This window comes from Grus americana, chromosome 8, assembly GCF_028858705.1.
Source record: "Grus americana isolate bGruAme1 chromosome 8, bGruAme1.mat, whole genome shotgun sequence".
Lineage (NCBI taxonomy): Eukaryota > Metazoa > Chordata > Aves > Gruiformes > Gruidae > Grus > Grus americana.
Genome location: NC_072859.1, coordinates 31,364,183 through 31,380,426, shown reverse-complemented (window position 1 = coordinate 31,380,426; position 16,244 = coordinate 31,364,183). Strand labels below are relative to the sequence as shown.

Here is a 16,244-nt window from a genome sequence, read left to right as displayed (position 1 = left end):
AAAATGGTTGGAAGATGCCTCTTGATTTGGTTTAGCTTTTATAACACGCTGCTTTACTGAGCAGTCATTTTAGTCAATTGAAACCCAGCTGAGCCTCGTCGTCTTATGACAGCGCCGTTGTACAGAACAGAGAAAAAAATCCACCGTCCCCCCCGCCCTTTTTAAATGAAGTGCAAAGTAATGCTAGGAAGGGAAAGAATAAATCAATTTTAAGTGGTAATCTATGAAGTTGGACAGAAAATGATGAGAAATGAAGCAACCGGTCATAGGAAATTGACCTTGAAAATGGTGTTTATCTTGCGGACGCAGTGGCAGGGCCCCGCTGCTGCTGCAGGCCGGCGGCTGCCGGGCGGATTTAAATCACAGTCTCCTTGCTTTGGATCCTAGTTGGGTTTTGGGGGAGTTTCTTTGAAGACCGTGTGCTCCAACGGTTACGCCAGTGGTGCTGCTCAACAGCATCCGGCAGGCAGGATTTATTTTGTGGCAGTCTCATATTTTACTCTGTCGCTTGAAAGGCTGCGTATGTTTGGGAGCGGTAATTGCCCAGGGTCAGAAGAATAGCCATGATTGTGTAATAGATACATATACTAGAAAAAGAGACGGTATTTCTACCTGACTTTAATTTCCATACAAATAAACACATGAAAGTGAGTAAAAGTACAAATGAGTAATACATGTTACCTCTGCTATTTTAAACTACAACACCTACTTACACCAGAAGGATGGCTATTGCAAAATTATGTACATCTTTATTCACAGAAGGGTGTGGGAGGTGGAATATATTGAGTTTTCACTGAAACTCCTCTAGCAGAAAACGATTGACAGTGTACTTCTATGATTTGTGTCATCCGAGGGCGACTGGTCAGGAGTCCTTCAGATTATCTAAATGCTTTTTGGTTCAATTGATGACGCTCTTGTTCTGCCTTTTTTAGCATCAGCTGTGTCCCTAAGCGAGCCATACGCAACTTGCTGTGGCGGGACATCTCCTGTTCCCAGGCACCTACTGCTGAGTGTCCGAGTTATCCCCAGCTAAAACACGAAGGTACAAGTAGCCATCTGCCACGCCACAGAGACTTTGTGGTTTTGATGGTCAGCAAAATAACCCGATATTAATACATTAACTTTACTGAAACATTAGAAATCTTTGTGTGGGTTTAATCAGAACCATACAAGAGTGCTATCTGGTTTACTCAGGTGGTTAATATAATCACCGACCTCCTTTGCCAACAGATTCAGCGTAAGTCGGATAGCAAACACAGGCAGGAAGGTCGCTGGGGCTGCCCAGGTGTAAGTGAGACCAGGTCAAAGCCCTTATGTGCCCTGTATTGTGTCTGGTGACTTGTCATAGACTTCGACTTACACCTGAGCTTCTAAGCCTCCTGAGGAATCGCTCATATTGACCGTTAAAAGATGCGTTCCAGGCGATATCTGCAGGTAGCGGCCAGCGTTCACCCTAGCTCTGTGTGCGTAAGGGCTTAGTTTCCCATACGGGACCATGTGGGGTTTGGAAATGCTCCAACCTGGAGCTGACGGTGTTTCCCTTGGCTGGGAGCATTTCCTCATCCATTCGGTCCTGCACGTGTCTGATGGGAGATGATCTGGGATGAGCATCCAGAGCAGGCAAAGGGAGACAAAGGGAGAGGTGGGAAGTGGGGAGACGGCGACGCTCGCCACTGAAGCTCTGGGAGGAGAGGAGGGGAGCCCCGCTCGCAGCACCTCTCCGTGGAAAACTTGTATTGATCAAGCGGCGGTGAAATTCGGGTTGGTTGTGTTATTACAGCGCTTGTGCTCTGATGGAAAACTAACAAATAATAAATCTCAGCAATGTTTTCAGGCTGTGCAAAAATTAAGAATTTCGAAGCAAGCCTTCTCCAGATATTTAAAATTCAGCAAGCTTTTTTTGTCCTGGGTCTTGAGATGTTAATGACTTTGACTAATTGTCAACACCACCAATTACTATGACTGATACCTTATCATTTCCCACAACGAGCAATGCTAATTAAAATTGATTGTGCTGCTGTTCTGGCACAGCAGCAAGTTTCCTTTTCATTTTTTGTTTAAACATGAGCTTATTGTGCCGATTTGGTGAATTAAATAAGGAAAGCTCATTATTCTGGTGTTTACTTTTGAACAGGGATTTTAAGCCACATTGGAAGCCTGTTACAAGTGTCAAAGAAATAGAAGAGCTTGAATGAATTGTATTTTTGGAGTACCAAAACATACACCTAATAATAATATTTAGCACTTTTATACCACAGTGCTTTTTACGTGATCACATTTCTGTACAAACGTAACTACTCCTATTATCTCTGTAAGGTGGGTAAACACTATTACTTCTGTTTCACAGATATTGAAGCTGAGACACGGGAGCTTTGATTCTCTAATAGCAGTGCACTTCAAGCTATTCATTTCAATTAGATTACAGATCTCTGTCTTAGAGCAGTGTGAGCTGGCTAAGTTATGATTTGCAAGATTGGCTTGCTTGAATTTTGTACAAACTTGGCCTTTTATTTCGCACTCATTTTTTTGAACGTGTGATTATTTATTTCTCCCAAAGGTAGGATCAAGATTTCCTTGCTGCTGGCCTGCCCTGTGCTGGCTCCTGCCAGTAAGTGTTGATTCTGCACATGCAGGGCACAGCCATACAGGAGGGATGGAGCTGTGCAGCCTCGTGTCCTCTTTTTATTGCGGTCTTTGCTTCATGGGCTGAATCTCCTCGTGTCGGGAAGGGCTGTTCTTTATCAGGGAGAAGCTCCTTGTGGGGAGGAGAGGTAGCTGGATTATAGCATGGGACGGTACCCTGAAACTCACGCGTTCGATGTCTCCTGTGCAGTGCTGCAGTTGTATTCTGAATTCAGCTGTGATTTTTTTCTGTGAACTTTTCCATGGGGAACGTATGTACCTGTACCAATGTACCTGTACCAATGGCAGATGTACCTGGTTTTTGAGCTACTTTGCTGGTATCCTCTTCTCCAGTGGCTGATTGCAGTTAATAGCACAAGTAGTCTATGACCTTATCCTGTTGGAGATTGATTTAATCTGCACAATCGATTCCTTCCATGATCAATAGATATGTAGTGAGTTAATGTGTAATGGATATAAATGTATGGAATTGCCTGAGATATTCCTTACTTCCTCCTACTCAGTCCGTAAAATGAGTCAACTACTTCATGGTAGTTATTTAAAAAAAAGTCTGTTAAAGAATTCTACGTGTTGCACTTTTTCAGAAACAAGATCTCTCTTAGGTCTTGACAGAAAGGGAACCCATGTTTGCTTGCATGGTATCTTGCATGAGCAGTTAAAAAGGAGTATGTCAATCAGAAAATGTTTTACATTTATTGGGAAAAAATCTTTTAAATGTGTGGCACTTGAAAGTAAGATAAAAATATTTCTATTACAGAAATACCAATAGCAAAAATCATATCAGAAAAGTAAATATTTCAGTCCTGAACACTATTTCTTGATTATTTACAGCTACATGAATTTCCCTTGAGCATTGATCTCTTCTGATCCTGATATGAGCTGGGAACGACCTTATAAATCTGTAGAGCTCCTTCTGCCATAGTGCCACGACTGACTCCGGCACAAATCCTCCTTGCTGCAAAACAGGGGAGGTCCTGCCCTCCCCACCCCTCTTGGCTTGGCTCTCCTGCTCCGCTCGTAGTGTTCACAGGAACCTAGATCAAGTTAAAAATCTGGCTGAAAAGTCATTTACAAAAGAATAATAGAAATGTTTTCAGCAGCGATCAGTGGTTTGATGTGGGTTTTCTGCATGGTTATGTGAAAGCCAAGGTGGCATCAAGCAGCGGGGGTTTGGGTGTGGGATCTTGGACCAAACCCACCTCCACCGCAGCAGCACGCTTTGATGCATACTTGAGGTGCCCCTGCAAGCAAGGCCTCATGCTGTCTCTCTAATGCTGCTCTCCTGAGGTTTCATCTAGGTTAATTTGTTTATGTTGGGAAAGTGCTAGGAAACGGGGCTGGAGAGGTGCAAAGTGTTCTGACTGGACATAAGCACTCCCTTTTTTTTAGCAGTAAAAGAGCTGAAAAGAGCGGTGGTACGCTGATGGCACCATTATCAGAAGGAGACGTGTTGCCATTAGCACGTGAAGCTGTGAAACAACATGCCAAGTGTGTCTTCTTGAAACACATTGGACCTAATTCTCCGTCGTCTGTATTGATGTCTCTCCATGGACTAGGCTGAAGTTGCTCACGATTTACACTGTAGAAAATCAGGGAGGAATCATGGATGACTGACTCCCTCAGTGTAACAAGCTGTATGTGGGGGCAGAAGTTTTTACTTTCTCCTCTATTTCCAAACATCCCCTGGAGTTTTGTTGTGAAAAGTCGGTTATGAAAATTGAGAATGTGAGGGGGGGGGAATATGTCAGTTGGGTTGTGATTTGCTGTTAATTAAACTTTAGTGTGACACATCCTTTATGTCAGGGGATTCCTGATTCTCATCTCAGTGGCCTGGTAGAACAGTGGAGCATCTCCACCGAGATCAATGCTCATTATTATTTTCCTCATTATCATCATGATCCTCATCAGTATTTGTTCTACAACGCTGGCTACGGAACGGAAGCGTAGGCAGAGATGACCCTTGTCCGTTCCCCTTCAAAACCTTTCATTTTTAACAGATAAGAGACACAAAGGCTGGGGAGGGGAAAGTGACAGTGAACTCATGACAGAGAGTTAGATCCAGCTACTTGGAAGTCAAAATCAGCCTTTCTTTCCACTGCAAATGACGTGATGAGATAATCAGTTTTCATTATTTTCATCAGAGTACAAGCACTTACACGCAGGTTGAAACCCATGGCGCACAAGATGGTGATGGATGTTATCGGACAAGATTTAGCTGCATGAAGCTCACACATCTGTGCAAGAGAGGGACACAAGGGTAGGTGGGAATGGAGTCTGCCCAAATAACAAGCGAAGCAGAGGGGGAAAGTGGTTAAATTCAGTAGATGTTCCCTAGAGAGAGAAGATCTGGCATTGAAGGTAAGGTCCACAGGAGGACCTTAAGGTCCTCCAGATGAAGGTAAGGACCTGTTCATGTTTGGTACCCTAAATGGGATTTTGAGAACTGTTCTTCTTTCTCCTCAGTTGCAAGAGTGTTACTGTGGGGAAAAATGCTCATTTTACAGTCCCAGGCCTGAACCATGGCTTTAGGGTGGCACCGTAGGGACCAGAGAGCCCACTATGATTTTCTTGCCTAGCAGTAGCTCCTCGAGGTGCAGGTGGGCTGATGTCAGGATGGGGGGGAGCTCAGCCTCGGAGGAGAACCAATGGAAGCAAGGTTGAAGTCCTGCTCAGCGCCCCTTGAAATAACCTCCTCAGACCCTGTTATGCTCACCACGGGGATGCTGCTGGCACGAAACGCTGAGAAAGGGCAGATGCCACCAGAAGCATTTGCGAAACAAATTCATAAAGATTGTCCAGACGTGAAGTGACATTTGGGGGCAAATCCAGAGGCAGAAGACCCGAATGGCGTCCCATTCGTGTCTGACTGATGGTGATTGTAAGGCTGGAGAGAAGCTGGGCTCAGGCCGGGATTGCAGACGTAGCCTGGCAAGTCAGCCTGTTTCTAGACCTGTTTTGTGCTACATTTGGGACAGCAAGAGAAGCATCTGCACTGACATGTACCTGCGGGAGACCTCAAGCACGGCAAGCGTTTGATGATCTGACCACCTTGTTTTGCTGGGTGACCTCTTATAAAATCTGCAAAAAGGACCACATAAAAAGAGGTGTCCCTTGGACTTAGGGACCTGGACCTTTCTGCTTAAAATGTTTAAAATCAGTTCTTTTGGATGCTCTGGAACACAAAAGACTCTTGCCAACCTGACAGCTCGTTTCTTCTGGTTTTGAGATGTAGGAGGAGGGGTGTGATTTGTGTGACTCACGTCCTCACAACGAACTCATAATTCCACAACCATTCCCTCAGTGCTGGTAGTTTCTCTTTCTGCTGAAGGAAAATCATCTGGGGGTCAGGAAGTGGATGGAGTTGTTGAAGCTCTCACATGGAAATGATGGGATACAAACATGTTGAAGTTGTTGTGGGCTGTACCACAGGAAAAGCTGCAGCTATCTCTTTGGGGAAAACCACAGCTCAGAATATAACAACTATTGAAAGCTTTGGAGTTCCTGGAACAGATCAAAACTAGTCAGGATCAGCCTTACTTCTAGCCTGATGAAAGAGGTATTAATCCTGCTGCTCATAAAGAATTTAAGAATATAAATGTATGAGCTGCAGCCTAGAAGATTAGAAGAACACTTAAATAAATGATAGAGGCTGGATTGACTGAAAGGCTGTCATGCCGGCATCAACTTTTCTCTCTTCTGGACTAGCGAGTTCCCAGCCCCTATAGAGCTTACAGTTATGGAGAAGCACTGTTGTAACAGTGGTCATCAGGACCCCTACCTATGGCCAATGTCCAGTGCTCCCTGTCGTGCCATTCCAACACCACCTGCAGGTCCTGTACAATGCACTGAGCTCTGTGGGATGATGGTTCGGCAGCAAGCTCTTCCAAATAAACTCCTGGAAGGAAAGACATGCCTGCCAGGGAATGGATAAGTGTGGTGTGTTGACCTTGGCTGGCTGCCGGATGCCCGCCCAGCCGCTCTCACTCTCCCTCCTCAACAGGATGGGGGGAGAAAATGGGATGGAGAAGCTCATGGATTGAGTTAAAGACAGGGAGATGACTTACCAATTACTTTCATGGGCAAAACAGACTCAACTTGGGGAAAATTAATTTAATTTATTGCCACTTAAAAATAGAGCAGCATGGTGAGAAACAAAGACAAATGCTAAAAACATCTCCACCCTCCTTCTTCCCTCCATTCCTTCGTTCTCAACTCCTCTACCTCTTGCCCGCCAGCAGCGCAGGGTGGGTGGGAAGAGGGGGTTGTGGTCTGTCCGTAGCAGCCCCTCTCAGCCACTCCTACCTCCTCACACTTCTCCCCTGCCCCGGCATGGGCCCTTCCATGGGCTGCAGTCCTTCAGGATAAACCTACTCCAGCGTGGGCTCTTCATGGGCCACGGTTCCTTCAGAAAATATTCTGCTGTTCCATCACGGGCTCCTCCAGGGGCTGCAGTGTGGATATCTGCTTTGGTGTGGTCCTCTCCATGAGCTGCAGGGAAATACCTGCTCCATCCTCTTGTAGGAGGTCTGCCCCCATGACCGGAGGCACCAGAGCTCCCTGGTCCAGGAGAAAGCACCTTCTGCTTGTGCAGGGGGGTGCAGCAGGCAGCAGTGGGGACCTGCGCTGGGTTTGCAGATCCACGAGGCAGAGAAGCTGTTTTGATGTGTTTTCCTAGCAATTCCAAACCACCAGCTGTGCCTTGGGTGTGCCGCATGGTATCTGTGGTCTCGCCTTCTGGGATTTGTGTAATGTTGCCAGCATTTTCTGAGGTAATATTTTTTTGTTTAAATGTTTATGTAAGGGATTAGCTATATTTCAGAATATCTAAGTGCAGATAGCCTTGGTTTATAAAACGGAGAACAATGCTAATTTATTGCAGAAAATGCACAGAATACTTCTTTTTTTCTGAAAAAGAAGATAGCATGGCAAGTTATAGAGTTAATGCATCACTAAACAAAAAAGACCAAACCACCAAATTCCTTCCTTCCTTCCCTTCCTCTCCAAGACAGTGGAGAGGAGGCAGTCGAGAGGCAGTGCTGAAGATCTGCTCAGGTTCACCCTCTTTCTCGTTGGCGTTGCGTGGGTGAGCCCCCTCCACTTTGAGCCCTGCGCCACCCCGGCGTGCTCAGAAGGAAGCTTGGGACGTTGGGGAGATGCATTGGTTGCACCAAAGCATTTTGTAGATCAACCTGGGGAGGCGAACCCATGTCGTATTAAAATGTTTGCTGCGTGTAAGAAGAGGTTTGGGGCTGTTACGGACCCAGAGAGAGTGGCAAGCTGCTCCCTCTCATGTGAGCATTATAACCCGGTGCGTTTGTGTAGCACAGGGGTTAATGGGCCGCGGCTCAGACTTGCTGGAAATTGCCCGTGACCAGAGCGCTGTGGTGATGTTTGACCTCTTCTGGCCCTGAACCAGAGCGGTGTCCCCTTTGGGTGAGATCTCTGCTGCTCTTTGCAGCAAGCTACAAGTCTACAGCTTTTTATGCACTTAAAATGGCTGCCGGCGAGAGGACGCACAAAATATTTTCCTCTTGTGAAAACCTCTTTTACGGCGATAGGTATATTTCAGCATTATGGATTTTCCTAACATATTTTGTTGAAATTCAGCGAGATTGCCAGTGCGCATCTGTATGTGCTGAGCAGCTGCTGGCACACGGAGCTGGGTGTTGGGGCGGCTGCGAGGTTCGTGCATGGTAATTTGCCCCTCTGGAGCACGGCACAGCTAATGAGCACAGTCCCTCCAGTCATAGGAAGCGCACAGACGCTCATCAGAACAGATCGGAAACAGCCTCTGCTGACCGGACTCGTGAAAAAGCTATATTTCGTGCATGGCAAATAGCAGGATGTCACATATTTTTCATTATTAACTCTGAATCCATACAATTAGGGATAAAAAGAAAATAATATATTTTTATCTGTTAAGTCTAATGATAAAGTAATCCTCAAGGAAAATATTGATCCCTACCTTGCCTTCTCTCTCCTATAAAATAGGAGTTTTCATTGTTTCACCGGTTTGTCAGTGCATTGCATGTACTGGAGTTAGCCGTACATCTTGTATGTACATCAGCTCCGCTGTCCTGTTCCCTTCCCTTCCTTCCACCAAGCCTTACCTCTTTTTCTTTCCCTTCCCATGGGTGATGAGGAGTGTGTGGTCGATGGATAGAAAGGACAAAATACCTTCTTGTGACACCAGAAAGAAAACGATCCAGGGAGTTACAGACCACTAAGTCTTTCATTTGTATCTGGTAAACTGGTTCTAATGATAAGAAAAAAAGAAAACATTTGGGAGATGCTGATAAGATCAGGCTTATCCAGTAGAAAGGTACTGTAGAATATGGCTGGAAGTGATAGGAAAAGCCTAGGCTTGATGACCCAGCAGGTCACTTACAGTCTTTCACTCTTAATCTGTTAGAAGTCTTTGAACTTGTCAATAAGAAATGAAGAGAGAGGAACTGGTTTATCTCATTTATTTACGATATTGAAAGGTCTTTAGCAAGGCCTCTCGTAGAAAGCAGTCAAAAAGACAAGGTAGGCGGGTGAAAGGGAAAAGTATAGTCATGAATCAAAACCTGAAGCGAAGGTTAGGTGTAACCAGGCAATTTTCACCATTGCAGAGAGTTAAACAGGGGTTCCTTGTGTGTTCCTAAGTCCTATATCAGGTCATTGATCTGGGATGGAGAAGAGGTGGAAGGGTAGCCAGGTTTGTGGGTGGCAAAAAGCCACTGAGGTCAGCCAAGTCCAGGGAAGACAGTGAGGAAGCTCAGAACAACCTAAACAAGCCAATAAATAAGTGACACAACATCAAAAAAATGTTCAGTGTTAATGGATGGCGTTTGCCCACCCTGTGGTTTCCTTTTGAATTTGCTACGGTTAAACTAGAAATAAAAGAATCTTCAGTTCTGCAGTCGGTGTAGGAGAAGATCTTGTTGGGCTGCTAAAGGGAGAAGAGATGATGTCTTCCTGATAACCTCCCCAGGAAGGTCTGCATTTCAGGAAAAACTGTACCTGTGACTTCGGACTCCCATTAGTGATCCCTTTTGCAGAATACAGAAGGGTTAGACAAACACGTACATAGTATTATCTAAAAAACCAGCAATGGTACTCTGCATCAGAGTAGTCCTGTTAGTGAAGGAACCCAAAATAAGAGGCTTCACATATCAGTATGAACAATTCCCAAATTACTACTAGGATTTAAGTTAGATTTTCTCCTTCCCTTTAGACGCCCTTTCTTGTTTCTTTTAAATAGCCGTGTCTGTCTCTTTGTCCTAAACAGAAATTTTGAAGAAGAGTTAAAAAAATACCGTTAGTTTGCTTTGCCTGCTGGTCTGACTGTCGCAGCTGAGTGTGTTCCCTGCACCCCTGAATTGAGGGACCCTCCTGCCTGCCTTCTCTTCCCAGCTCTCTGCCTTTCCCCAGTACCTTTTAAGCCAGAGGAGAGCTACTAGCTGTCCCTTTCAACGCTGGGAACTGAAGTCCTGAATATTCCTAATTAGCAGCGAGAGCCTTTTAAGGAATTGAAAAGTTGCATTGTTATGATTTGGGAAACAAAAGCTGAATAAGAACTGCAACACTTAACTATGGAATTCCACTTTATTTTCCCCTAATGCAGGCTAAGCTGCCTTACAGCAATCTTTTAAATGTAATGATTGAGACTATTATAGGAAATACTATACAAAGCAACATTTTTTTTTTGCAGCCTAAATAATAAGTAGGGCAAGGTTTTAAATGAGGCTAGAGTAATGAATGCTGTACAATAATTTTGATGATAAATTTCCCCAGAGGATAAAGTGGAAGAACAGAAGCAGGCTGTATTTAATCATGCAAAGTTAAAGGAATGCAGACCAACAAATATTTAGAGATGTACAGTTTTTCTAACCTTCCCTGAGATACTCTTGCCCCTTTTTCACCTGAGGAACTTAGCAGAAATTCAGGTTTTTCCGTCTGTAATAATTAGGAAGAGGAATTGATCACATAGGGTCAAGTGTTTCTTTGATGTAGTGCACAGAAATTCCTGCTTCCTTGCAGGCTGGAGGACTCAAACAATAAGACATTTGTTTTTCACAGCTATTTCATTCATCAGTGAGTCTGAAAAGCTTGCTTTGAGCAGGTATACAGCATGTGATGACATATTCTGCAGCTGCTCTTCACCTAGTATTGACCCAAGGAGATACGTCCCCACCATACAGCAGAGCCCTGTGTGGAGATCCTACCTTTGCTCCCAAAAGCAGTGTAGTTCCCTTTGTGCAGTGCTACACGCAGAATGGTAAGAAGGGCCACGGATCGCGTTGCAGAGATGAGATCTGGGCTTCCACGTACTGAGCAAGCTCAAAATCATTGCCCCCGTGCTCCATCACCCCATGTAGACCGGCCCTTCCCGTGCACGTGCCAAGGACCATCCGCCTCCAAGGTGGTGCTCCTCAAAGGTGATGCTCCTCGGCTGTGGGTTCTTCTGGTCTTTGCTGTTTGTCTTGAGGAGATAAACGCGACTTCAAAAACTAAGAGACAGTAAAAAAGTCACTGCTGACATCTGGCTTAGTATGTTCCTGGTTGTTCTGCACAGAGGCACATGCTTGTGGTAGAGTTAAGCAATCATTCCATAAAATATGGGGTTGGGTTGCTTTGTGGTTTTTTTAAAATACCTGTTGAAAGTAGGGTGTTTCAGTGGACTTTAGCTCAACCTCTAACAGTATTCACTCGGCAGAGGCAAAAACCTGAAGATTTCTGTTCTGCTGATCAATACTTGAAGTATATATTGATTTCCAATTTAGGTGTTAACTTTTTAGCCCTTAGAAATGCTCTTGATATCAATTTTCACCTTGCTTGATGTTCATTATATGCTGAACATTATGACAGTGAGTAAGCTAGGATTTCATCTGGCGAGACAATTAGTTCTAGTGACTTCAAGGCTGCAACGTGCAAAGATTTACTTCTCTTGTGTAAGCATCACGGTAGCATGACACATCTGTGTTTAAGGCAATGACCTGAGAAACGCTTTTATGCTGGCCTGGCGCAGGCTTCCTCTAGTGTTTCTTTGTCTGTGTGGTCCATCCCTGAAATGATAGAATGAACCAATTAATAGTGCTGTTACATTCATGTTGTTTTCTCATAATAATTCATAGACAACGAGCCTGACGCCCACAGCTTGGGTTGCTGGATGGCTGGGCTTTCTTGGAGCAGTAAGACACACATGGTAAGCAGCGCGTTCCTATGTGATTATGCCTCCAGTAGTGTTAGGAGGCACAAGGTCAAAAGGCTCAGTGACTTTAACTACCTGAGAAGTGCCATGTAATCCCCTGCAAATGGGCTGTCTACAATGTCTTATTGCTGTATCAGAGAGGGAATTATTTCTTTTTAAAGGCAGGACATGAATTACCTCTGTAATTGGCACAGTTACGACATCACCGACTGCCAATCACAAATCCTCTTTGTCTTGGATTTGAACACCTTAATTTCAAGCTCAGGTCATCTGAACAAACTGATTTTGTTAAAATGGTGTTTTGTCCTCTCTGTGCTCTGAGTCCCATCTGCTTCAGTGAGGAAAGCACCGTTTGTGCTTTGTGTGTGCGCGTGTGTGCGGTGAATTCCTCTGCGGTAGCTTTTGCATCATCGTCAGGCACTAAACAGTGACTGCAAAGTCTTTGCAGGGCTGATGACATGCAAGCCATGGCCTGACTTGTAGTGCCTAGAACATTATTTAAACTCAGGAACTCAAGCAATCGAGGAAGCGAGGGGAGGGCAGACAGCAAGGTAAGCGCTTCAGCATGCAGGCAGCATGGCCGGGATTTCAAAATCAATGTGTAGCCATCAAATTCTGTCAGCCTAGCACTGTCTTTTCCTTTTTATTGGCAAGCATAACCCCAAAATAATAAAATCATCCCGATTTACAGTTATTGTTGATAAAATAAGTACACATAGGTTACATCTTTACTAGCCTGAGCAGATGAGGAGCAGGCCACGAGAAGGATGTTATCTGTCTTGGCGATACTGCAGGACCATAGGCAGTTGCTGCCAGTTTTGAAGGGGGAGGATGAGAGACCCCAGAGAAGGAGATTCCCCCTTTTTTCTCCCCACTTTAAGCCCCAGCAGAAGAGGAAGGTAAAGACACAGCCCCTAGGAAGCTCTCTGCAGCCCCCTGGGCTCGTTTCACTGGCTTCCAGCCAGCAGTCGCCCCTTCGGTGGGGAAGAGGAAAGCCTGCGCTAAATCTCGTGGTCGGTCCCAGAGGATGTTTTTCCTTTGGGAAAATGGGAACGGATGCCAGAGGTCACAGCTCGCCTGCGTCTCATGTCTGCCGGTGGGTGGGATGAGAGGACCTGCGCGCGGGAAGGTGCGTAACCCCCTGGTCGAGGGGACGCTGTGGAAGTTGCTGTTCAGTTGCAGAGGGTTTTGGGGGCAAAGCAAGAAGAATATCATCCTGTTAGAGGGCAAAAAATTAACAAATAGTTTTAAAGGCTTAAAATAAATCTGTCTTCATAACCCGACTGCGGTGCTTTTTTCCTTAGATATGTTTTAGAGGTAATGATACCTCTACAGTGAACTCAATTAACCTTCTGCAGCCTTCCGTGTGACAGGGAATCCTAAATCTTCTTTTTTATGAGTGCATGTGCAAGATTTGAAGCTACTCTGAACTTAGCATTAATAAATGCCATTTCCTAATTGGTGCCAATTTGTTTGTTTTTTACAGTGAGAAAGACATGGTTGCTGTGAGTGGGATCTAGCGTTCATGGTTGAAAAGAGCTTTCCACACAGGAGCGAGGTAACTTTATTATTATTAGTGCAAATCTGTTGCTTGTGTGTGGGCGCCTTTTGGGGTTTCCGTTGTTCAGTGATGTTATAAGAGGATCTTAAGGAATTTAGCTTTGGTTCTCTGCGTTGTTTGGTATAAATGGATATGTCCGTGGCCAGTAAGATCTGCGTGACCCTCCTCTGTCTGAGACCCGGTGCATTTTGAGTGTCCTTTGGAAGTGCTACAGGAAAAAGGATAGAAGGAAAAACCTGTATGTTTAGGCTTCCACAGCTCAGTTTCCCTACAAATCTTCCTTCTGCTTCGTGATACATCCTGGTGGGTGCACATCGCATCGGGAGACTCAGTAGCGTTCGCTCCTGCCTCACTTCTGAGATCTTTGCATGAACACATGCTGTACGGAGCAAAATGTTTCGTCTGGGAGGGAGGATGTCAGCGATAAATGAGAAAACAAGAGAAATGGATGATCCCCCATAATGCATACCCTATAATATAATCATTGTTGTTTGATAAAGGAGACACTTCTAGCAACTCTCAGTGCCTTGCTAGGTATGTCTGGATTTATTATTCAAAAAGGCACAATCAAATCTCTTCATTCAGTTGACAAATGGGAGCTATTCAATTCAGTATCTGCCTCTTATTTATAGCATATAGTGGGGTGATTTATATGCTGGCTGCAGATCTTCCAAAACAGTTTTAATTAGCAGCATTGGCTATTAGAATGAGAGTCCTGTAGCTTCCCTGTCATACGCATCCCCTTAAACGGAATAGAAATCTTGCTCTTTGCCAGGCAATGCTTCTCTATTTTTTGGTAATGCCAGCAAGAAAATGTACCTGTGCTTTAGTCGCTCAAGAGAACGCATTCGTGTTTGCGGCTCCGAGGGGGCAGGCAGGGGAGGTCGAGGAAGGTAATGGCATTTATTGCTGTGCCTTGGGGAAACGGGGCAGTCCGTGGGGCATTAGCACTAACATCACACGGGAGTTTGCAAATGTCAGAAGCGACTTCGGGTTTGAGAACAAAGTAAGTGCCAAAGATGCCGAGACCAGCTGCTCAGGCTGCCGGCACGGGCGTTTCTGGATTCTGCTCTGGATTTCTGTGCTTGGAGGAGGATGGATCTGCGAAGGCAGGAGCCCTCATCTCAGCGTGTCCTGTGGTTGGAGCGTTCACAACATTATTTTTCCTGTGTGCATTGTCTGATGATATAAGTAAGCATTTCCCCCAGCTGTTCCCTTATCCGCAGAGCTGCTCTGGCTCGTGGTCTAATTGGTACCCCTGAGGTACAGCCCGGGGTAAGGCTCGGCGTGGAGGTGAGTTCAGTAAAGGCACTAGTTCGAGTCTCTATTATTTTCACGCATCTGGTAGGAATGTAATCCCTTTGAGACCTCTGCCTATCTGTCAAACCTGAAATCAGCCAACAGGTTCGAAAGTTATTTGGGGAAGCAATGACTGACAGAACAATTGCATGTCTCTTGGTTTTTTTCTGAGAAACCAAGCTAAAAAAGCGCAGGAAACACAAAGAGTATTTTTTTGTGCTTTATGTGGTGTGTGCAGCATGCAGAATGATCTGTTGTTACGCTTCCACTGATCCTTTTTTGACATGAGCAATGCAGTCATTCTGTCTTCGCATCAAATAAGCCTTTGTACTACTTGTCACCAGTGCGCAGTGTCTCCATATCTGTGTAAACTCGACGTTTGCTACATCCCCTCGTCGAAACTCTGCTGCTGCTGCCTGCAGGTGGGTGGTTCTGCCAGATCTCTGGGTGTTTTACAGCAGCGCGCTGTCAGGGACGTTTACTCTGGAGAGCAAGAAAACCTTAGAAAATCTTAAGTTTGAGGTTGACAATAATACGAAAAGAGAGGACATGAGCACTGGACCTGGTTGCAGATGTTTAGTGTCTCTGGGTGTCCGTCCCTTGGAGGCGGTCGAGGAAGCAAGCCACAACTCAGAGGGAGGGGACAAAGTTCATCACTGCTCTGCCAACGCTGTACGTGTGTTTTCCATTGGGAAAACGAGGAAATAAGAGATGAGGACATAAAAACTCCTGCCGCAAACAAGCCTGGAACGAATGTGGTCAGAAGGAAGGGTAAATAGGGTGGGGAGCGGCAGGGAATGGAAATGGTTCCTGCGGTTTGCAAGTGGGAGACGATGGGCTCTGCAGCCAGGACGGCAGCACACCCGCGAGTAATTCACAAATCAGTGCAGCACTGTGAAAAAGTCACAGTCCTCTGGCTGAACACAAGTTAGATATTAGTTTTAATTTTTTTTTTTCCACCCTCAAAAGTTCTGTTTAGGTATTTTTGTTTCCTTTTCTGAGCATATTGATAAAGGACATTGTTTAAGGAAGCTTTCAAATTATTAACATATTTGGGCTTGTCTTTGAGCCAAATGAATAGGATTTGGTAAGCTGTCTTTGGATATTACACTAAGTGCTTTTCTACTGCGATTCTAATAGAGTGTAGGGCTGAATTTGATAGTGTTACCTATCAGTGATTAGAAAGTGAAGGGCTTTCAGTGTGTCTGTACTGCAGAATTGGCTTTGATTGATAGACCAGGCATTATGCATTTCATCGTGTTTAAATTTGGCCTTAAAGTAATGAGATTTCCTCTGAAAATTCCTCTTTTCCCCAACGTTTTGAAAACATTTTGAAGGCATGAACCGGGGAGGAAAAGAAAGAGGAGAGAGAACAGTTTTGTTCATAAACACTTAAATATTAAATTGTGCATTAGTCAATGGTACAGCCTGAACTCTGCTGGAAAAAGGTACTTTTAAATTGCCAAAATATTAACATTGTAATTATTGAGCATGGATAATAGTTATGAATTATGGATCAGTCAGGTTAGCAAAGTCACAGCTGCA

General features: G+C 44.8%; 1 protein-coding gene across 1 annotated transcript in view; it reads left to right on the top strand.

The window, feature by feature from the left end:
- The window catches only part of DAB1 (DAB adaptor protein 1), a 467,833-nt gene that overhangs the window by 213,693 nt on the left and 237,896 nt on the right, over window positions 1–16,244 (top strand). The window contains exon 2 of the mRNA XM_054833773.1: window positions 13,326–13,397. The gene's annotated coding sequence lies outside the window, so the exon portion shown is untranslated. The remainder of the gene's footprint in view (window positions 1–13,325; window positions 13,398–16,244) is intronic.